Source organism: Hirundo rustica, chromosome Z, assembly GCF_015227805.2.
Source record: "Hirundo rustica isolate bHirRus1 chromosome Z, bHirRus1.pri.v3, whole genome shotgun sequence".
In the NCBI taxonomy this organism is placed as follows: domain Eukaryota; kingdom Metazoa; phylum Chordata; class Aves; order Passeriformes; family Hirundinidae; genus Hirundo; species Hirundo rustica.
This window is the reverse complement of record NC_053488.1, coordinates 74,598,301-74,621,654: the sequence shown is the minus strand read 5'-3', so window position 1 is coordinate 74,621,654 and position 23,354 is coordinate 74,598,301.

Below are 23,354 nucleotides of genomic sequence, written 5' to 3'. Positions count from 1 at the left end.
AGCCATCCAGACAGTTTTTTATTCAGCAACCAACACACACATCCAAGCCATGAGCAGCCAGGTTCCCTAGGAGAATACAGTGGGAGGCAGAGTCAAAGGCTTTTCTCAGGCCAGACAGACAGCACCCACAGCCTTTCCCTCATGCACTAAGTGGATCACTTTGTCATAGAAGGAGATCATGTTGGTCAATGAGGATGTCTTTCGTAACCCCATGCTGGCTGGACCTGATCCCCTGATTGTCCTGAACATTCTGTGATCACACTCAAGACGATCTGTTCCACAACCTTCCTGAGCACTGAGGTCATGCTGACACGACCTGTAGTTTCCCAGATCCTCCATCCTGATCTTGTAGTTGAGTGTCACGTTAGCTAACCTTAGTCCCTTTTAAGGTATGTTTACTGGCCTGGCAGTTGTGTTTGAACACAATCCAAATACATGAAGGAATACCCTGGTTTGTTGTTGTTGTTGTTTGGGTTTTTTGTTTGGTTGGTTGGTTGGTTGGGGTTTTTGTTTGTTTGTTTTGGTTTGGGGTTTTTTTTGTGGGTTTTCTTGCTTAATCTTAACTCAGTAGCAGAGTTATCTACTATTCTATCAATATAGTAGAATATCCATGATTAGAAATAGCACGGCAACGACTTAAAAATAAAATAATCATGTGACAGGCAGAATGAGGTGAAAGAGACCTTGTGACTAGAGACGAAGCTTTTTGTTAGGCTTGAAAAAAATCCTAGAAACTGACATGTGGGTGAGTTGTGAATCACACTGGGGTTTTTTACCTCTTGTCAGTTTAATGGCAAGTAGAATCACCAGATCATTTTGGCTGGAAAAGACCTCTAAGATCATTGAGTCCAACCATAACCCAGCGCTGCAAACTCCACTGCTAAAACATGTCCCTTAGTGCCACATCTACATATCCTTTAAATACCTCCAAGGCTGGTGACTCATAAGTAACATCACAATTTTTGTATTTTATAGTATCTGGTTAAAATAGTGTTTTACCATTTACATGTATATTGCTATTATATTCATTGTTGCACCTCATTCTGTCCAAATATTTCTGTGGTGTTCAAAGATGTGGCCTCAAAGAACTGTTTTGCAGGAACACTCTCTCTAGAAGGAATGATTATTTTGTGACTGACACAGTAATCAATAGCAAGAAATTTGTAGCCAATTCTTGTGTAACTTTGGAGCCATCAGAATCTCTGTTCCTCTGTTTTGCCATTTATAAAATTGACTTTTGTCCCAGTGTTTCTCTTTTCCATTTGCTTGGGTGTCAAAAGCATTAGGTCTGTGCCATAGATGTTATTTAGTCAGTCTCTTAGCCAGACCAAATTCAAAATTTTAAAATAGTCTATTTATTTAGGACTTGTGCTTCAATAGTTTAATTTAGGACCTCAAAACGTTGTCATGGAAATTGAATTCTGCCTCCTACTTTTTTGCATGTAGACTAAACATGTTCAGCATGATTATCAGAAGAGAGTAATGAGTTAAAACACAGTGTCTGCCCCCCAAATTTGTGGACTCTTTTAAAAACCCAGCATTCTAATAATGGCAAGCTTTGTGCAGCTGCAGAGAGGCAATAGTAATTTTATAGTGATTAAAAAATGCCAGTCCTTCATTGGCTAGGGGAGCCTTTATGAAAAAGCTTCTAAAAACATACCAGCTGTAGCATAAGTAACTGGGGTTTAGTGCAGATATTTGACAACTGTAGAAATTATTTGAACAGATATGAGTGTTAGAAATAATCATTAGAATTTCTGCCTGTGGACTAAGGACATTAGTTATGTTTTTGGTAGGGAGGCAGTAATAGCAGCAGTGCTTGTTGCCTGGCTCTCACTAGTTTTACTGTACTTTGTCTCGTCAGCCACACAAAGTAGAGGAAAAGTTAAAAGATTTTGGTTTATTCATATTTATATGAGCTTTTATAATTTTTTTTTTAGTATTTCATGAAGGAACTGGAATGAGACTTGCTGAATCTTCGTTCAGTGGTACAGAAGTTGAACTTTAAGCATATGTCTAAGTGCATTTTTTGAATTGTGCTTTTTGGATACCTTTCTGGATCTGAATGTAATAGGCCCTAAGGCATGGTTACATTACAAGCTGCTAAAGAGCAAACCTGACTGCCCAAATTTACTAATAAGCATCTACCATTTTTTCCATAACAGATTTCAGTCTGCCCTTCTACCCTGGACAAAAAGCTTTATCTGTATTTTCTTTTCATTGCTCGACTCAAAATGACAGGTAAGAATTTTTAAAGCATCGTCTGATACTGAGAAAGAGAGACAACAAGAGAGAGAAGGCCCTAGAATGACAGAAATGCCTTTAGTGCTTGAGAAAATTGTAGGTTATGTCAAAACTGCTTCTATTCTGAGAAGAAAGCATTAATTGTATGGTAATGCTTACCTTTTCATTTCTCACCAGGTGCAGGATCTTGACCTTACTCAGCCATATTAAAAAAGTAAGAATTTTACATAATACAATAAAATCTATATCTTTTGTTCCATATTAATGGGAAATACTTTTAAAATAGTATTAGATAAAATTCTGTCCTTTTTGATATGTTCTTAAGAGTGAATTTTGGGAGGGAATTTTTGAACAGGCTCAGTTCTGAACTAAGTGCTCAAACATGCGGTAGTCAAAACTTGGTCTTGCCATTAATGAAATGGAAAGCAATTCTTTGTGCTGAATGAAAATTGAATATTGCAGCAGCAAGGTGTTGTTTCAGTCTGTGTGTTTGCTTCTTTCTTCTGATTGACAAACTCTGCTTATTATCATTCTGCTGACTTCTACCTACCAATAAATTTGCATCTATGTGTGTTTGGAAACCACTCTGAATTTTCAAAAATCCCATCCTTGATGCTTAGCCTCCATATTCCTGAGGGTTTTAAATCTGATTTTGGCTTTTTTGGTTGTTTTGGTTTTATGTGTTTTTAAATTTATTTACATAGAGAACCACACATATTCACTCCATAATGTGCCCAGTGAATAGACTTAGTTCTCACATGCATGTCTCAATGCAGGATTAGGAGTGATTCTGCTGATTTCAGCAGAATACGAATGGAATCACATCATGAGAAGGAATTGCAGCAAACACATGGCAAATAAGCTGTCATCCTGTCTCTATGAGCAGGGGATAAAGCCACTGACTTATTCAGACCCCTGTGGTCTTATATGTCTCAGAACCCATGTGAAATTGATCATCTTTCTGAAAAGTTAAACCATGCCATTGCACATTTTTAAATGCTGTGGAACTACAGCATAGAGGCTTGTGTCAAATCACACAGGACACCATTCACAAAGCAGAGATCTGAAGCTGTATGTTACAAACTCCAGCTTGTATACTGAAAATCCTGTCAGTTGTGAATTTTTGTCAGTCAAAGTAAAAACATTCAAAGCATCCTTCTTGGAACTAGAATAGTAGGGTTCTTGCAGGCTTTTTGATTGCTGATTAAGAAAAGATGCACAGTGCTCAGTAAGTCTGAGCTCTCACCAGTTAAGGCTAGGATTTTCTTCTTGTTGCATGTCTGATCACGGAAGAGCAGGTCAATTCAGTAAACTCTCTGAGAAAGTCAGAAAACCTTTTGTGATTCTACTTTGTACTGGAGCCCCATAAATGAGTCATATTAGGTGTGTTTCAATTTAAATTGGAGACTCCAAGAAAAGAGAAAAAACATGGGGCTTTTTGAATGAAACAGGGAGGTGAAAATTTCTCCGGGCCTGAAACAAAAATTTGGTGCATTATACTCTTAAAGATGTAATTTTACGGTGAGAGGATAGAGGCGTACAGTGGAGACCCTGTCTGTAGGAGGCTATCAAAAATATTCAGGACTTATTAGAAGATTATCATTTTAGTGTGTTAAGAAAATGGCTTTCTGAACATTTAGTTTAGGTACTGCTTTGTATCTATAGTAATACATTCATGCCATAGTGAAAGTAAAATGGATATTCTTTGTATATTAAAGCATGGGTTTTGCCCTATTTAAAACCTGTTGGACTTCATTCTAATGTCAAATCACCTGTGCATAAGGAACTATATGAATAGGCCATTTCATGCAAGCAAAACACCTGTCACACATTTACGTGGTTACCAGCCTGAGCCAGAACCATGCAGGCAATTTGCAGCTGAAATGTTCCATATCCAGTATCCAAACCCGCCCCAAAAATCCACTTTTCAAAAAACGTTCTTTAAAATACCTAGGATGCTGCTGTTGTGTGTGCTTGGAAGTGGGGAGGGGGTGTGCAATTCTGGTATTGTAGCAATCAAAATTGTAGAATTTATTTTAGCTTTTTGAGAAAGTTTTGTGCTCCCAAAGGAGATGTACAAAGCCAAGTACAATCCCTCCTTAGAGACTGTACCATCATAATACATGATGAGCTATTAGAATCTCCTGTCATTTCACTCCAGGAGAGTTATGGCTCCCATAGTGAGGATGTAAGGCTACAGATGGAGGACTGCCAGCAACAAATCTCTTAAAAGGCTGCTGCTGTAAATCTCTTGGAGAAGAGTCATTGCCTAAAAAAAATTATGTTAAGGGAACCTGCCGTTTGTTTTCTCAGGGAAGATGTAAAGAGGGGCAATAGAAGGAGGTACTGTTCCATTCTGCAGTCTTTAATGTTATGCAAGAAATCATTCATCAAGAAAGAATCAGCTCATTCTCAGAGTAAGAGAAATAAGTGTTGTAATAGTCTGGCTTTTTGCGTAGTACATTGTGTGAGAGGAGTAGAAATCCCTCTCCAGTGGTTGAATTTTTTAGCTTAGTTCTAGTAATTGCCAGCTAATGATTGATAGATTGGCACAAGTCTGGACTATTGGTTGTGCTGAATGTTTGCAGTGGGCTCAGAAGTGGCATTCAACTCAGGTACAGGCTTAAGATCAAAGAGTGCTTTACCATGGACACAAACTCATTCATATACTCTGTGTAGGTGAATAGACACTGATAGAGCTCAAAATATTGTTGCAATATTGTATTTGTGAGTCCTTGTAAGTAGTCTTTCAGGCTGAGTTAAACCAGAAAGGTGGATAGAGATATGGGACTGTCAGGGAGTCTGCGCAATTCATCTCTGTACTGCAGCTGACAGTATATATATAGCCAGTACAGCTGGCAATGACAGCTAACAAAAGAAAATAATATGGTCTTCGCATTGAATTTCATTGAATTTTATCCTTCTGAGGTGGGTTCTAAAGGTCCCAGCTTCAATGTGTGGTTGTTCTTTGATTCACTCATATTTACCTGTAAAATTAGGATAATAAAAATTTGAAAGATATTATTTTTAATACAATGGCCACCACTCCAATTACAAAAATAACTACATATATATGTATAAACAGGCATTGAGATCTATTTGAAATTGACAATCTCAGCCTGCACATTTTCTCCATATATAAACATGCTTATCTTTAAATTCATAACAAGCACCTTGCTTAGTGAAAGCCTGTAAGTGATGAAAAGAATGTTTGAAAAATCTGGTGTTATGTTAATTTTTCTGACTTAAAGAAAATATGGGGACTCTCAGAAGTTCTACACATTCATCAGCTCCTGTTAATATTTTCTTATTTATTGCTTCATCTATTGCTTATTTAAGAAAACAATTGCAAATGGTAGAACTTTTCTGACCTTGTGGGCCTAGTTGGAGAGTTTCCATCCTTGTTAGTCCTGGAGACCAGGATAGTACTGTGAATGGTGTATGTTCTCCAGTGAATGTAGGTTCCATCAGAGCAGTATCAGCTGTCAGGCTGCCCATGTCCTTTGAACCAGGCATGTGGTATTTGATGCAGTCTCATACTACTAGCTCTGGGGTCTAAGGCCACAAAAAAATTGGATAAGGGAAAAAGTCTTTGCCCATCTGCAATAACCACTGTAGTATAAGCACCAAAGAAAAAACATTGGCTGACAGTATTCATGAGAAGAGCAAGTTCTAACTTCTTCAACGATTTTTTCTTGTTAGCACTTGTCCTGGTTTAGGGACAGATTTGGGAGAAAACCCCTGAATAGGATCCCTCCGGGAAGCAAACCCAAGTGGCCCCTCCCTCCAACTGGTCTGGTACAAAACTTCTTGGGAGAAAAGTGGAAAAAACTATTTTACTTAACAAACGAAGTGCACACAAGTACAAAGAATGAATAATATGAAACAATAAAACCTCTTGTTCTGGAGTGAGATGGCAAATTGAGAGAGTCCTTGCCGTGGGTGTAGCTCGGCTCTCTCTCAGCCTCTCCTCAGTCCCAGTCTCTCCGGCACTGCTGGAAAATGCCGAGGTCCAGCCCCGGTGGGCCGCAGGTGCAGCCCCCAGTGCTCCCCTGGGCTTTCAGTCCAGAGCAGGTTTAAACAGTTCCAAGAAAAAGGAAAAAAACAGTCCAGGGAAATTCTCTGCCCTAGCTAGCTGAAACTAACTAAGAGCAAAAATAAATCTCTGTCCTGCAGTCTCTCCAAGCCTCCGCTGAACACCCCGTCTGCAGAAGAATGTCGAGAAGTCAGGCAGTTTTCTCAAAACAAATTCCACGCTTCTCCTTGCTCTTAGAACCAGTCTTAAAGGCACAGAACTCCATAAAGAGCACAAATAGAACAGACGAGTGGGGATACAAGCATCATAAAGTTACCCTAGGACAACACTTTATCTTTGATTAGCAGGTCTTTGATATTCTAGAGGCTATGGCTCACCTGGAGAATTTACAGAGATACAGTTACTTCTGATTGTTCATTCAAACTCAGAAAGTATTTTACAGGAACACAATCAGCCAATGTTATTTTTAGATTTATTTTGTTTCACTTTGGCTACATCTCTTTCATTTGGCAAAATATCCTCCTAAATACTGTAAAAATATCCACTATGTTTTGTAACATGTAGGCTTTGTCAGCTGTGGGAACTGACAGTGGTCAGAAAATAGATTTTTAGGTTCCAGACAGTAGCTTGAAGCCCATAGGAAAAGCCACATAACTCTCTCACTTGGGCCTGGAAAATCATAAGGAAGAACCCAAAATAATCCTTGTAGATATCTCCTTCCTGACACCTGGTGTTTTTCCAAGTTGTTTATGGTAAAGATGTTTATTGAGAGGCATTGGTCTGAAACAACCACTAATATTCATTGTACCGAAACACTGGATAAAAGAGCTTGTCTTTCAATAAACCTTTGCTATTAGGCCCTCCAAAGAAACCAGAGTTCTACGTATCATTATTTGAACTGTCCCGAACGGTAACATTAGTCAGCCGGAATTATATTTCCCTGCCTTTCCCAAAAATATTTATTCAACAGTATTCCAGAGTGTTCTTGTTGCTCTTTGCTTCTACCTCATACCATTCTAACTCCAGCCTCTAGTCACCTACACCAGTTTTTCCTGTTTATTAATGCTTTTGTTGACAGTTGCTGTAAGTTCCTAAGTGGGAAAATACGTCCAAAATAAGAGCAGAAATAGTCTGCTTGTAGGTATTAGTCTGACAAGCCAAACATGTTGTTGTTTCACTCAAAGGTATATCATTCTTGGGTAGGTGACACTGAGAAATAGCTTTTTTGATGTGGCATCTTCAGCTGTGGCAGACAAGCAGAAGTGTTTAACTTCTGCTGCAGGACTAATGAGCATGTGATCAATGACACAGAAGTGAGACATTGGGTTGAAGGGACACAGGCAGCAGGCTCAGGAGGTGGAGTAATGTGAAAAGAGTGCCAATAACTGACTGAAGAGGTTTTTGTTATTTGTTCTGTCACTGTTCCCTGTTATCTCACTGACCAGGTTCCAGAAACCTGACCAAGACAACTAGCTAGGCATAGACCACAGAGTCCCTCACAGACCCTGGGTACAAAAGTACAGCTTTATCAATTTTCATGGTACTGGAAAAATTCTGAGGCAGGATGCCATGTCTGATATGGATGCTTTTATAGCTATTTCTGGTAGGAGGGAATGCGGAAGAGTGAGAAGTGTGTCACTTTGAAATTCAAAAGGCTTCATGAGACAGTTTTCAAGCTGAAAGATGGAAAAAAATTAAATGTGGAAAACTGTTTTTTAGCAGTGCTGTGGGAACATTGTACATTTTAGAGAGGAGTCATTTATCCATCAAGTCTATTGACATAGATGCTTGCAATAGCTTATTACAAGAAAGCCTCTTGTTTTGGAGGAAACCTGGATGAGGAAACCTCTCCCTTCTTGTGTCAGATCCTTGGTAGGTAGGGTCCAGCACACATCCACATTCCAGAAGTTTAGTTGGCTGAATTAAGTGTAGCCGTCTGAGCCCAAATAAGAACTATTGTAGAGAAGGCCAGAGGTGAGGGCCTGTCCCTCATCTCCCTTGGGAGATGCCTTGTCCAATCCGATCACCGTTTTGTCCGTGATCCTGACTAAGACTTGCCATTCTGCATCTCAGCTCCTTGTTGGTGAAATCCTCACTCACAGAGGCCCTAATAAGGCTCTTGGCTACAAGCCCACCACCCTCACTACTTCCTAATGCGCTGTGCATTTGAGACAGCTGGAGGGTATGGCCAGTCTGTGCTTGCAAAACAGGAACAGCAAATGAAGGAAAACAGTTAATGGCAGGAAGATTTATGAGTAGATAGAGAAAACACAGGTTCTCAGACAACATTAGACATTATACTTTGCATAACAAACCCTCAACAGTCATAAACAGTGTCGTGCCACAAAGACAGATTTCAGTAGCTGTTTGTCCTGCAGTAGGAAAAAAAAAACATTTTTTTTCTCCTAAAAAGATACACTGCCCCCCCCCCTACTTTTTTAGTTAATCATCTAGTTACTGAGATAATGCAAATTCTGTTGAAAGTAGTGCACTGCTGTTCACTTGTTTTCCAAATGAATGCCTCACTCCTTGAACAGTTGGTTCTGTTTGGATTAATGACCAAGGACAGACTCTGGTATAGATCAGACATTGTCCTTCAGATATCAAAATTAATTTCTGATAGATTTATGGAAAGGTTTCTGCATTGCTAAGAAGATTCTGGTTCAAGGAACTTACATTTTTCAATGAGAAGCTGCTTAGTAAAAATATTTCTTCAAACAACAAGATAACTCAGTTGCAATAAAAGTGATGGTAAAATAATAGTCTTAATAGTAAAAATAGTAAAAAATAGTAAAAAAATACCTTCAGGTAGGATTGAGAGACCTGTTCTCTTTTTCAGGTGTTATCCCATCACATTTGCCAAACAGGTCAACTCTTGGGGAGGATGAAGCCAAAAAGCCCTATAAATATGATTGCCTATATTCTGGGAATGAGAAACCTGTAAGTGACATAGAATTGAAAGTAAGCTTTGATGTTTGAGATGTATTAGCTACTGGATGTCTGGGAAAACAGTTATGTGACCAGCTAAAGGTTACCTGCAGCCAGACCCAGAGGTCAAATGGGATGTTCTGTCTCACACCCCAATGTGTGATTCATCCCACACCTGTAACCCTCCCCTGAAGTATCAGGTATCTGTAACTCCATTGGCACAAGTCCTGTTCCAGCCCACCTCGAGACCCCTTATCAGGGGGTTGCGAAGGTGGCTTGGTCTCTTTGCTCTTTGCTTTTTCCTCTCTCCCACTTCCAACCTCTCCCTTCCCCCACTTTCCTAGGCCTTGCCACGAGCTGCAGCCTGGCGGCTCCAAGCAAGGCCTCACATCCCTTACAATAAACTTCATCTTCTAAAACCCAACTTCAGAGATCTCTCGTCTACATTTATCTACACCATCCTGGAGTCCACAGCAGCAGCAGTGAAGCAATTTCTACAGGTCAACCTCAGAGACTTTCCTGAAATAAATGTCTTCCTACGATAAAGTTTCATTCATCGAAGACACCAATTCCACAAGATCTCTGATAGGCCACATTCTGTTGCTTAGCACTGGTGGCAGGGTACAGGGAAGAGGGGACTTCTTCTACCTCTCTAATGAGTGAATCTACCTTTATCAGGAGTGTAGGCTAACTTATGAAAGAATTAGGAGAGCTGACTGCATTTCATCCTTCTTTAGAGCAAGGGAGTGGATTTGGGATACTGTATTTTCCTATGAAATTTCTTGGAGAAATAGATAATCTCCATCTCAGCTAGTGAGCTTACAGGAGGAAGCATGTTTGGTTTATAGTGCAGATCCATTCTGTTGTGAGGAGGGGTTGATCTATAAGTCATCATAGAAGTCATTAAGTAGGTGTCAAACAGTGTGTGTAACACATTGGCAAAGATGAGGCAGATGAACTACCCTCACTCTAAGTAGGGAAGATTCTGGCTACTGCTGTTCTTGTGTTTTCCTTTCCTATATCTCGCTGAATACCTCTTGCAGCATTTATTCTGTGAGTTTCTAGATGGGCATGAAGTATCAATCACTAGCACTATTTCATTAGGATTATGGTTGTTTTTTATTGTTACCACATCTGTGTCTGTATGTTCTAGTGTGCCTCCTCTGGAGTAGGAAAGTTGTACCCAGTCCTGAGTTGTGGCCTAGTGACTCTTACAACATGTAAGGGACTACAAATGTTTTAACTGTGGTACTGATGCACAGTGAAATTGTCAAATTTTCAAGTTGATTGTCTGTGTCAAGGATAAAGGGTTTTCAAGTCATTGGAATAAGGAAGACGGAGATGGCAAGCCTGGATTCTGTTGCAGTCTGCCCTTGCTAGTATTTTAATGATTAATTGTGGACTTTATTAATTAGCAACACATCCTTTAAGTAGTGTAGCTTTTTCCCTCTTTGTTATTTCAACTGTAGTTTTCTGTGCATTTGCCACCCCCTTTACAAAAGCTTGAAGACAGATTTTGCTGTAGGTAATCACTGAGAAATGTAGCAGGTAGCAATTAGTTTATACCTAGCTATTTAGGAATGCTTCCAGGGTAGATATGTAAAAGCTAATATTTTAACCCATATGATTTTGCTCTAAAATCACATTTCTAAACATCACACAAATTGCTGTTTCCTTTTGTAACAGCAGGCACAGCAACCTTTACCCTAAATGCTGTCTCCTCCTAGAACCTGTGCACAAGACAGAGGACAATGAAAATAAGCTGAGAAGGTTTTGGGCAGAGATCAGTATATACATTTTCACTGCATGATGATTTTCACCAATTCAGGTGTTGTCCTTTTTATGTATGGCTCAGTTCAGAGCCATCTGACATTTCAGGAAATTGCAAAATCTCATTGAATCACTGTGTGGCTGACACACTTTAAAGATGGAGAGTGCTGATTGCTCTCCAGTAAGCCAAAGAACTGTGAAAGAACATCAGTGTCTGCTGCCTTTCCCTCTTCACTGTGCTTCTGTGCGGCTGATAGCTGAATGTACTCATTGAGCTCTCTGAATACTAGATCTGGAGGCAGCAGAAGTTCCAGCGTGTGCTGATGAACGAACTGGATTTGTGCATGCTGGTTTGGCCATCCTTCTCATGTACTGCTGTGCTGCACTCACTCATCCTTTTTATGCTCTGAGCATGCAGGCAGAGTGCCTGGCTGAACCACGGTGCCGGCGGAGTTAACGCCGTGCCCGCCCGCCAGCAGCTGTGTGAGTCAGGCCTTTCTCACCTGTTCGTAAACTGCAGGTTCATCTTCGTCGTCAGTAGGTGGCAGAATTTGCATTGTCAAACCATGCAGGAGATGATCAGAGATAGAGATAGAGATAGAGATAGAGATAGAGATAGAGATAGAGATAGAGATAGAGATAGAGATAGAGATGATAGATAGATATAGAGATGTGTGTGTGTGTATGTATATACATGTGTGTGTATATATATGTATATATATGTATATATATGTGTATATGTATATATGTGTATATATACGTATATGTGTGTGTGTTGGTGTTTGTTTGTTTGTTTTGTTTTGTTTTGTTTTGTTTTGTTTTGTTTTCTTTTCTTCCCAGTGCTTGCAAACTTCTTAGGCTCTGTTCCTGTAAATCAGTTTCTAAGTCCTGGTAGAGGGAGCCGTGTGAAGGAACAAGCAGGACTCCCTCTCAGGGACATGATCGGTCCTGCAGCTGATGGATCCCTTGCATTTATGCTGGATTCAAGACGTGGGCAAATTTGACACATTCCCTTGTTAATGCAGTCTTTCAGGCTTTGATTTGCCAGTCTCGAGGGAGGTTCAGGCCTGATTCCGTGGGGAGGTTTATTTGCTGAATAATATTTGCTCTTTTTATCAATAGGAGCCTGTCTCTGAGATATGTCTTGTAGGGTTTTTGGTTAACACTAGTGGAAATCAAAGCTCACACTACATCACAAGGGATCATAAGGGATACATATTTTTGAGCTAAGCTAAAACATTTGGAATATTCAGGTTTGGTGAACTTTTTAAACTTGTTTAAAAAATTGGGTGAACTGTAACCTCTTTCTGTCAATGTGCTTTAGGTTGTTTTGAGTCTTTAGGTCACAAAAAGAATATTTGAATAATGTTTCTTATTCCAAGCACCTTTCTGATAAATGAAGAATGTCCAGGGAATGACCAAGAACAAGACTCTGATTTTACAGAGAAAATTTGAACTTAGAAAACTGCAGACTGTGAAGCATCTCCAGATCAAATCAGTTCTTCTATGCTTGACCATAGTATGGGTTGGTCAGAAGAAGGAGCAAGTGGTGAAAAAAAGGTCTCTGGAATAAGACTGTTTTTCCTATCTTGGTAGATCTGGAAATACTGGAAGAAGGGTAAATAACTTCTCTGCACTAGAGCTTTCATGCAACATAGAGAAAAAAAACCCACTCCTGCCATTTTCTTTAATCCTCTAATTGGCATATTTTGTTGTCCTACATATTTTGGTGATAGAGTCTCACATAATTCTCCAAACAGAATGACACAGGAAGGAGCACAATTCACCCATTCACTGAAATTTCTGCTTGTCCACAAGGAAGTATAACATTCCAATACACTGATCTATATAATATTCCAGTATATGTACCTATGAAGGAATGTCTGTTTCCCCTTGCAATTTTTTTCCAAATATGCGGACATAAAATTAGTAGCAGCGTTTGAGGAGAGCTTGCTAGTATGAAAACTCTTTTCAAGTGTTCACAGAGGTGAGTGAGATTTCAAAACTTTGAAGCAAAATCTTTGGATTCTGGAAAGAAATTCAACTGCAACAAGACATTATGGCATTACCTAGCACCACTAGTTTTTGGGTTTTTTTTTTTGTTGTTTTTTTGTTTTTTTTTTTTTTTGTTTTTAATTACACAGGTGTCTTGGTTTGAAAAGACAGGTGTCTGCTATGGAGAGGCAGGCCTCTCTAAGAAATGAGGAATTCAAATCCTTCCCTCCGTGTTATTATGATTTGGAAGATTAAAAAAAAACCCTTTCAGTCAGAGCTATGGGGAAAAGGAATAACAGTCCTTTACTAGTAAATATAACAGGACAGACAAAAAACAACAGCAATTATAACAATAGTAGAACAGAACCAAGAACCCCGAGGGCAAACGGTGGAAGCTCCGGTGCTGATGGCTGGAAGCCGGGCGCGGTGGACTGTCCTCCGCAGGCAGGGGGTGTCCTCGGCAGGCAGAGGTGGCAGTGCCGGAGAAGCCGCAGCGGCGGGACCCGGTCTCACCCAAGATCCAGCAGGACAGCGAAGAAAACTCCGAATTCCTGGGCACTCCAACACATGGTAGAATTCCCAGGACCAGACTCCTCCGTTACCCGTGGACTCCAGCAGCCAGCAGTCGCCTGATCCGTGCTCCCCGGAAGACTGAGAGCTGTGAGCCCACCACCCTCAGCTCTCTCCGGGAGCTTTCTCCCTCCCCCAAACTAAGTGATCAGCTTCTTTTGTCCAGGTTAAGCACTTTCTAACTACCAGTATTTAGTCTCCTAGCAACTTGGAGGGGGGGGGGGGGGGGGGGGGGGGGGGGGGGGGGGTGTAGGAAATTCTACAGGAAACTTAACCCTCAACAACAGGCTTCATAATCTTCTGCTGCATGTTCCCAGATCTCAATGTCTTCAGACTTGAAACCTGATTCCAACTCATTGTTGTAAGCCCACAGAAAATTACTCTGCATATACAACTCAATGCTCTTAACCTTCATCAGCTCTATTCCCCCTAGCAAAGAGTATTGAAGGCCCAGAAGGAAAATGGTTTGCTGTGGTGATTCAAGTGATTTTGTATTTGCTTCCTGCTTCGTTTGAGTCTTTGTACTCAAATGTGTTGTTACAATTCTTTTTTGAGTTTTTTCTAATTTGTCATAGTAAGAACAAAGGGGATTTCTTGTATGTGAAAGTATATTACTGAGGTATTTAATGCCTTCATTGCTGCAGTCTTTAATAGTAAGATCACTTATTCTTGGGGGACTGCTCTCTGAGTCACTTTCAATCATTTAACAGCAGTTCTGGCTAGCCTGGGAGGTCCCAAGGTGACTGGAAGCTACCTGGTGTGATGCCCAAGAAGGGCAGGAAGGATAATCCTGGGAACTTCTGGCCTGTCAGCCTGACCTCAGTGCCAGGGATGATTATGGAGCAGCAACAGCACTCATCTTGAGATGACAATCAACTTCTGTGCCATCATGTGACATGTACAGAACAAACAGGTGATGAGGCCCAGCCAGCAGAGGTTTAGGAAAGTCAGATCCTGCTTGACCAACCTGATCATCTTCAACAGGATGAAGTGGAGAAGGGAGTGTGGATATTTTTCACTTGGTGTTAGTAAAGCCTTTGACACTGTCTGAATTCTCCTGGAGAAGCTGTCTGCCCATGGCTTGGAAAAGTGCACTGTTTTCTGGGTTGAAAACTGACTGGATGTCCAAGACATGGTGATGAATGGAGGTAAATCTAGTTGGCAGCCAGTCACAAGTAACAAGGAGTGTGATGAAAGGAAATCACATCAAGTTGGATCAGGGGATGTTTAGATCTGATATTAGGAAAATTTTCTTCACAGAAAGGGTTGTGAAGCATTGGAACAGACTGTCCAGGACACTAACTCTGTCTCCATCCCTGGAGATATTGAAAAGGACATTTAGAATTGGGTACTTAGGGATATGGTTTGGTGGTGGACTTAGCAGTCCACCTTAGGTTTATGGGTCATGATCCTCAGGATCTTTTTCTAGTTAAATGCTCCTAACATTCATGGAAGTGTCATCTTTGATATATATTAAGAAAATTCACATGAAAACTAGTCATTGTCCCTCACCCAAATTCAAAACATGTGTAGCAAAAGATTAAATTCAAACTCTAGTCACATCACATTTGAAAGGAGAAAAAGTTTTATTTTTGGCTGACAAATATGGAAGCTGCTGGAGAGAATTTGACTGAAATACTGGAGGAGTCAATTGCTCCATTTCTTCTGGCTAGGGGAATAAGTGCCTTTTATAAACGTTGCTTAATATGAGAAAATACTTTGAGTCTCATTTCAGTATTCAAATTTTATGATACTTTTTTCTCATTAAGATGGAACGTTACAACATTTTGGTCAATGTACATACACATTGTAAAAATATTATTTACCCTTATTCAGAATTTGCAGTGGCATGGCTGTCTTGCTATTTTGTATATTCAAAGACCTGATTTGCCATACAACTGCAGTAGCTGTGTATCTAATTTAGTATAAAAGAGAAAGCTCCCAGCCCTGAGACTCTGCTTTTTTCACCGTCTTGCCTTAGAAGTCACTTATTCTGTGTTTGAAGAAGACAGAAGCTATTTCTTTATGCATACAAAATTCTGCTCTGAAATAGAAAGTATTTTTAGGATTTGGATGTCAGGAGAAATGTTGCTAACTACTGTATTAAAAATAGTTTTTTATGGGACAGTTTAGCATTCCAATATTATGTCTGTTGTTGCAGAACAGGAGGCTTTTCAGCTTAGGACAGAGTGACACATGACTTTGGTTTTTTGGTTGATGGGTTTTGAGGACCATGTTTCAGAACTTTTGATGACTTCTCAGTGGTGATTGTTGTCAAAAATCATTGCCCACAAGTTTTGGGGGTTTTTTGCTCTCCACAAGTTGTGACTTTAATTTTAATAAGTAATGAAATAACTATAGGAGAAGATCTTCCCACTATACATTCCTGCATACCTGTCTTAGTCAGACAACTCAGTCCCAGACCTTGCTTGATGGAAGGCTGTGATCTAGCAAAGCACTTTACACAGGTAGTTATTTTCAACCATGTGCTTCACTGCTTGGCTGAATGATGATGGACCTCAAGCACATGTGTAATGTTAACTGTCTGCTTGCTGCACTATTAACCTGGTGCTTCAAGGAACAGCCAAAAGGCCTGAGATCTCACTTCAGGCTTTTTAGCCCAGTGCCTGTTTTTCAGTTGGAACAACCTATCAAATAGATAATCTCAGAATACATGGATAGTGTTTCTACCCTTTGGGACATTTCGAATATTAATGAAAAAATGACTCAAGTTTCTCTTCTCTGAGGAGGGAATATATCTTTGGAAGTTCTGTATTGCAGTACCACTGAACCCTTTTTCAGAGCTGCTGCTTCCAGCTAGTTGCCTTTATTTTGTCTGAAAATAATGACAGGACTTGCAGAACAGTTCAGTATGTGTGGTTTTACTGCACTGCAAATATTCAGTAGCAATGCATACTCGTGTAGCTCTCACAGACACGATTGATGGCTCTGTCTTCTGTCCAGACAGCAAAATTGCATTGCCTTTCCTCTCTTTCCAGTATTTTGTAATGCTTTTGCAAGTCAGCACATAGAAAACCTTTGCATGTGTTTAGTTAAGTGAGCAGTACTTGATGGGCAAGCTCACATGAGGTTAGTAATGAAGAGAATCTTCTCCAGTCCAAGCAGTCTTATCTGTAGTGGTGGCATTGCTGAGCTACAGGCTAAAGCAAGTAAACAGATTACAGAGTGCTAAAGAAAGGAGATATGCATGCAAGGCATTAAAGCAGGAGAAAGCAGCACTCCATACTCCTGTATGAATACACCAAAGTGTGCAAGTGTGTCAAGAAAGTGGGTATTTTAAACCAGTGATGGATCTGCCCTTTTTCAAAGACTAACCACAGCATTTCTCTCCTCCCGGCCCTGTTCTGTAAGAGCAGAAGAGGTTACATATTTGGTCGACCCTAGGTTTATGTTTTCAAAATAAGCCAAAACACAGGAAGAAGTTTAGGAACAAGCAAGGATGTACTAACATCTTTAAATACTCCCCCAGATTCTACTAAGAGAACTTGACATGGCCATTGGGATTTTTCTCCTACAAATCTTTAACTATTCTGTGCTTCCTCCATGGCCTAAGTTATTTCCGTTGCTAGACAAAGTCAGCTTACAGTTTTTGTTTCATTCCACCAGTGATGAGAAAAAGATGAAGTTACGACTATCTGTGTTTTAAGGAAAGACAGAAGACTTCTGCTTCTGGGACTGAACTCACATACACACACCACATACACTCCTTCAAATTGGTATGTGGTCCATGTAGGTTCTGAGAAAGGACTTTCTGGAGCAAATACCTTTGTTTTGAAAGTAAAAGTACTGACCCCAATTGGAGAAAAAGAAAACACCTTAAAACTTAAAACTACAAGGCAGACAAGTAGAACCAACATTTTGAAAGTTTCATAATATTTGAAACATATTAATTTTTCAATATTTGAAAATGGAAATACTGAGTATTTCTGAAGGCTTACCATTATATGACAAAGGCTGTAAAATAAATTCCTTAGAATATAATAGAGAAAGAGTAACCTCTTTGCTTTAAAACTTGCAACTCATTTCCTTTAGTAAGCTCTGTCTTTCTATCTTGAAGCACAATTTGGTCTGGAAGTTGTTCCATTTGAAAGCAAATATGTACACATTTAAAAAGCCTGAATAATATTCAAGCTGCAGGGGCTAGTGAAATGTAAAAGAAAGGTCATATTTCAAGGGCAATCAATCTGTCAAGGATAAATTTGCTAAATTCTTCCATTTATACAGAATTATTTTAGGTTATATCTTGAATTTAGGATTTATCTTGAATTATTTTAGGATAACAGATGAGATGGTACCCATAAAAATTGGCTGAATTATTGTCAACAGACAACACAGACTGATGAAGAAGTAATTTGTCAATTCACAACAAACTCTTCTTGTTTTTGCTTTTGAAGTGGGGACAAAGCCACTCTGGAAACAAGCTATCTCCACCGATGCCTGGAGATATTTGTGTAGAGAACTTGCAGTTATTTTTTAGGCCAAATTCTCCTGTTTCACAATAAATGTAACAATTTCCTCTTCCAGAAATGATCAGCAGTATTGAGGACAGACTGTGTGAAAAAGGGGAATCCCAAGACACCTTGTCTTTTCATTATTTCCTTCTGCAGAAGATGCTGTGGGCAGGGTGTGCTCTTTTCAGTGTCCCTGCTTCTATGCAGAGCAGAAATGTATGCTTGTGGTGTTCCTGTTAGATTATGGCCATAGGTCACTGAGGTCACTGAGGTCACTGAGGTCACTGAGGTCACTGAGACAGAGGCGTGGGGACATTCCCCTCCTGCCTCTTTTCACTTGTCCACCAATAGTGCAGGCCTTCCTACTATATTGAGCTGATACAGCTCCTATGCTAGAGAGCACTTGGTGATAGCTCCCAGCTCTGAAGTAGTGTTGGAAGGATTCCAAAAGAAGGAAAGTGTTCCCCATCTTCTTGATTAAGTACTGGCTGCAAACTGAAGAGTCTTGCAGCTTCTCAGAGGCCTACCTACAACCTGTCAGCATGTGATTGGCATTTCTTAGCACTAAGGAATTTTTCCAGCACAACGCTGCATTTAGTTTCTTATTTGAGGGCTTTGTTTTGTGGATCAGAATGAAGGGATCATTTGCACAGAATGATACAACTGAAATTGCCTAGGATGACCCAATTGTAATAAATTCAATTGTGCTTTTTCTCAGTTTATTAGATGCAATTATTTCTGGCAAGCTGTGTCAGAGATTATATCATCAGTGGAAGCTGAGGACTGTGTATATGATTATTCTTTCAGTCAACATTCTGGCTTTTCATGTATTGCTGTTCAGACTGAAGACGATCTGTTACCAGATTTTTTATTTCCCTATAAATCTGATTTTAACCACAAACAATCCACAAAGAAGATAATACTGCATAATGGCTGTGTAGAAGATTGGAACTTGAGAAATTTGTTTTTTCTCTCTCCACTACTTATTCCTTGATTTTGACTGTTAACTCTACATCAAAGAAAATGTTTTTACATAATGCTTGGTACTGAGGGTGTCAGACAAGGTCTCCAAATGCAGTTATAGCAGTAAGACATATATGTCAGTGATTCTGACATTGAGATTTTTTTGCATACATTAATCTCTTGTCTCCATTGATTAAAGTTGAGAGCTAAGATTAAACTCTGTAGGAGAAGTTTCACTTTGTTATTATTACACTGGTTTCAAAGCATCATCAATCAGTTTGACTCATTCAAAAGGTGACTGTATAGAGTTAGGAAAGATTTTCACATTTAACTGTTTTCCTTTAAATTACATGTGTGTTATTTCAGTTAATGGTTAATGTTGTGTCTTTCTCTAAGCAATCCTCATTGACAGCTTTGCTCAATATTTTTGTCTGTTTGATTCAGATGAAGCAGCATTGGTTTTCAGCATTATTATTAACATTAATGTTGCTGTTATCATCATCATCATCATCATCATCATCATCTAGTCCAGCTTTTTTTCATCTGTTTCATAGCTACATGCATCCAGACTCATCTCTACAGTGAGGACAAAGACCTTAACAGCTCTTCTACCTGTCACTGAAATAATACTTGCATAATATTCACCTGAAATTAAATCTATGTCATTCCAGAAAGATTTGCTCAGTGCGAAATAATGTCATTAGCTGTATAAATGCATTTCAGATCAAATCAAGGGCTTCTTTAACAGTGGCTTGACAAATAGTTTTCATTGCTCTCTCATAAAACTAAGAAGCTAACAAAGTACTGAGGAGAAGCCATTTCACAATAGGCAACACAGAGCTCTGCTGAGTGAGAACAAAATAGCAATGTCTGTTAATTGTCATGATAGCTATTCTGCGACCAACTCTGCAATTTCTTGGAAGATGGCATTTTTAGAGCTAGTCTATCGTAACTAGCTCTCAGCATATAATAACAATGTAAAATGATCTCTTGCCCACAACAGTGAAACTGAAGAGGATTTATTTGGATTATTGTATACATTGAATGCCTTGATCTTTTGCAAAGTGCTTTGCAGGCTCTGGATCAACAAGATCCCAAAAGTGTCAACAGTGGGTTTTTTATTTGTTTAAACGTGAGGAAGAATGAAACAGAATGTTGAGTGTCAGATGACAGTGCCACTCAGGACCTTAACAGACCAGTATGTGAGCAACACCCTTGTTGGCAGGTCTTTGTAATCTCAACAGCACATGTCACTGCTCTTTCTGCTTTGAAGCGGCAGGAAACTTCAAATAATATCAAAGCATCATAATATTTACTTTCCTCATCTAGAATGAGTTCATTCATCAGCGCCATGAAAATAATGGTAGACTCATTCTAACCCTGCTATATATGCCTGAGTCAAAGGTCTTGATGAAAAGGAGAATGCACAAAGACCTGAATGTGACAGCCTACTTTTAACTTTATTGTCTCTGGGTGTTTTGGCTTATCATTCTCTTCCCTTGTTCACTTTGCTGGCATTTAGACCAAGACTGAACATTCACTTAATCGTAACTGAAGCATGTCCTGTTCCCTGCACAGTTTTAAAAACAGAGAAGACCAGTAATGCATTCATAGCCTGGGACTGAAAAGTCTAACATGAAATTTGCAGTGGAGAGCTCAAGGATGAAATGAACAAGAAAACATATAGAGAAAGAACTGCACTGCAATAAAAGAATTGTAAATTATTCACGGAGAGATGAGACATCTTCCTTGTCTTGGGATTTCAGTATAAAACTAAAGTCAGGCTTGCTTTTGGGTATAATTCTGGCTTTTCATCTGCAACAGGGAGTTAGCAAATTAACTGCTTATGCCCCTTATTATACCTAAGTCAAGGGATGGAATATGAGCAACAAGCTAAGTTTGACTGGCAAATATCAGATGAGCGAGCACAGTAGAGAAAATACAAATTGCTTCAGAGCTGTTGATCAGCTCTGTAAATTCAGACAGCAGAAAGAGAAGAACCAGAAAAGGAAGAAAAGTGATTTTTCCTTGAGTCGTGACTGACTGCTTTGCTCTTCGTGGTCATAAATCTCTTAATATATTAATGGGGCATAGCATAGCTGAAGGTTTCCTGTGTTCTGCCAAGTGCCTTCATGAAAGTGAAGAAACCGATATATGGGTTCTTTTGTAAGTTTTGCTTTAGATAATGGGTATCTAAGAACAGAATGCAGCTACTAGTGCCTTAGCAGTTTAGAGTGAATTAGAGCATCCATCTAGGCATTTTATTTTTAAAATCATCCACCTCCAGTTGCTATCCCAGAATGACATATTCTTGTCTGGCCAATTACCTGATGGAGATAGTTACTGGTTGAATACAGTAGGACAGCAACATTTCTTCTAAATGGCACAAGAGGGTATGTCCATCCATGAGATGGCTGTGTCCATGTCTCTATTTTCCATCTATTTGTATTTGTTTCTATCTGCTTCTACCAGAGTCTTTGACAGTACCAAGAGTGTCATTATGAATTCAGTAGGAATATCCATGAAGAAAAGAATGGATAAAGAAAAAAGATGTTAAAAACATTAAACTTGAAAAACAACAAATCTCATTTTACCTTGTGATGCCCAAACATGTACATTTTCATGTAATAGCACTACACTTTAATCTCTTCAAAAACCTGAAAATTACAGTTACATATTAATTTATGCCCAGTTCTGACTGTAGACATAAAACTCTGCTTCATAACTAACTCTGATGAAGCTTTTGAAAGCTTCTGCCTGTGCTGGTTTTGTCCACCTGCCCACTGAGTCAACATGCTCTTGTAGGAAATAGCTTATCTTTTGCAGTATTTAGAGGTGGAATCAATTCACAGAATTGTTGGCTCCTCTGAATCCCACTTTTTCTGTACTGCTTGATGGTAGCAGTGTTTGGAAAAAAAGGTTCAGCTTTCCAGCTATAGACTAGAAAGCAGCCAAAGCAGAAGGTCATTCTCAGAAGGTTCCTGTGCAAATTAACTAAAAAACATATTGTTTCAGTGGCAGTTGCCAGTTTGTTATGCAAATATGTGTCTGCCACCGAATGCCTTACAGTTTGTCCGGTATTTTTTGCCAATCCCAGCCAGGGCAGTATGAGTGCTTACCTGAATTTTGCATGTCTACGGGTTTCTGCCAAGCTGACTTGTCAGTAATCAGTCAAATGTTACTTTGTGCATAATATGTATTAGTATTTTTCTCTAGTCCCACCTTATTAGAAATTAATGGGAACTTATTTTCTTCATATTCAAAATCTGGGGATTTCAATAAACATTCAGCTGGAGCAAATAATGTAATACATTAAGTACTCTGAAATTTTGGAAGAATTAGCCTTTGAGAAACACACAGAGTAGAAATTAATGCTATGTTTAGGACCAGAGTACCAAATTAAGACAGTAAGATCATAACAGGTGCAACAACTGTCATCTCTTGCTATAGTGAACAGGTTGGTCTAGCAGAGAAAGAGCAATGGGAACTGTCTCTTCTTTGAAGAACAGAAAGGCATTGGGTCATGAGATCTCACTGCTTTTGTTTCGGTCACTAGCCTGAGATCTAACAGAACAAGTTTAGTCTCAAGTTGGAGACTCAATTCACAGTCTTGTCCCATTCTTGTCTGTTTCTCATAGGACCATAATGTTTCCTAATAGTACCATGTTAAGAGTCTCTACTCATTTCCCAACGAACTTTTTGTTTAAAAAAATATACATTAACTCAAGGAGACAGCAAAAGAAAATATTTTCTGACCTTATTTGTAAAACAAAGTATCCTAGATCTACTTTCAGTTTTATTTTTAAGAAAAAGCAATTCCTGATTATGGGAATTCTCCATAAAATAAATTTGTAGACTACAGTGAAGAATGCCATTGAAAGCCTGCAGTATATCTGTTCTTGCATTGGACAAAATTCATATGTGTAACGCTCGCTGGTACAGCATGACATCATAATTCTAGAAGTTCTTGCCTTTAGAGGAGCAGTTGAAGGCCCAAAGCAAAGATACTTGCAGCTAAAGATCTCATTTACTCTTTTCCTTGTTTCCAACATACTGTTACAGTGACATTTGCATTAGATCAGAGAATTTCAAAGAGTGTTTCATACTTCATCTGTGTACAGAAAACAACTATATAGCGTTACTTGAAAGTTGGGCTACAATATACTGGTATGATTTTTCTTTTCTTCTCATTATGCTTGGTGCTGATTCTTTTCGTACTTCTTCTGTTTATCTGGACACTGATTTTGATTATATGGGGCAAATCTAGACAAGCTCCATAGCAAAAGAATAAGCAGTTTTGAGCTTCAGTACCACTGTTTTTTGATTTGTAATTTTGCATTTGCTGTCTTTGCCTGCTTTACATTCCACTCATTTTT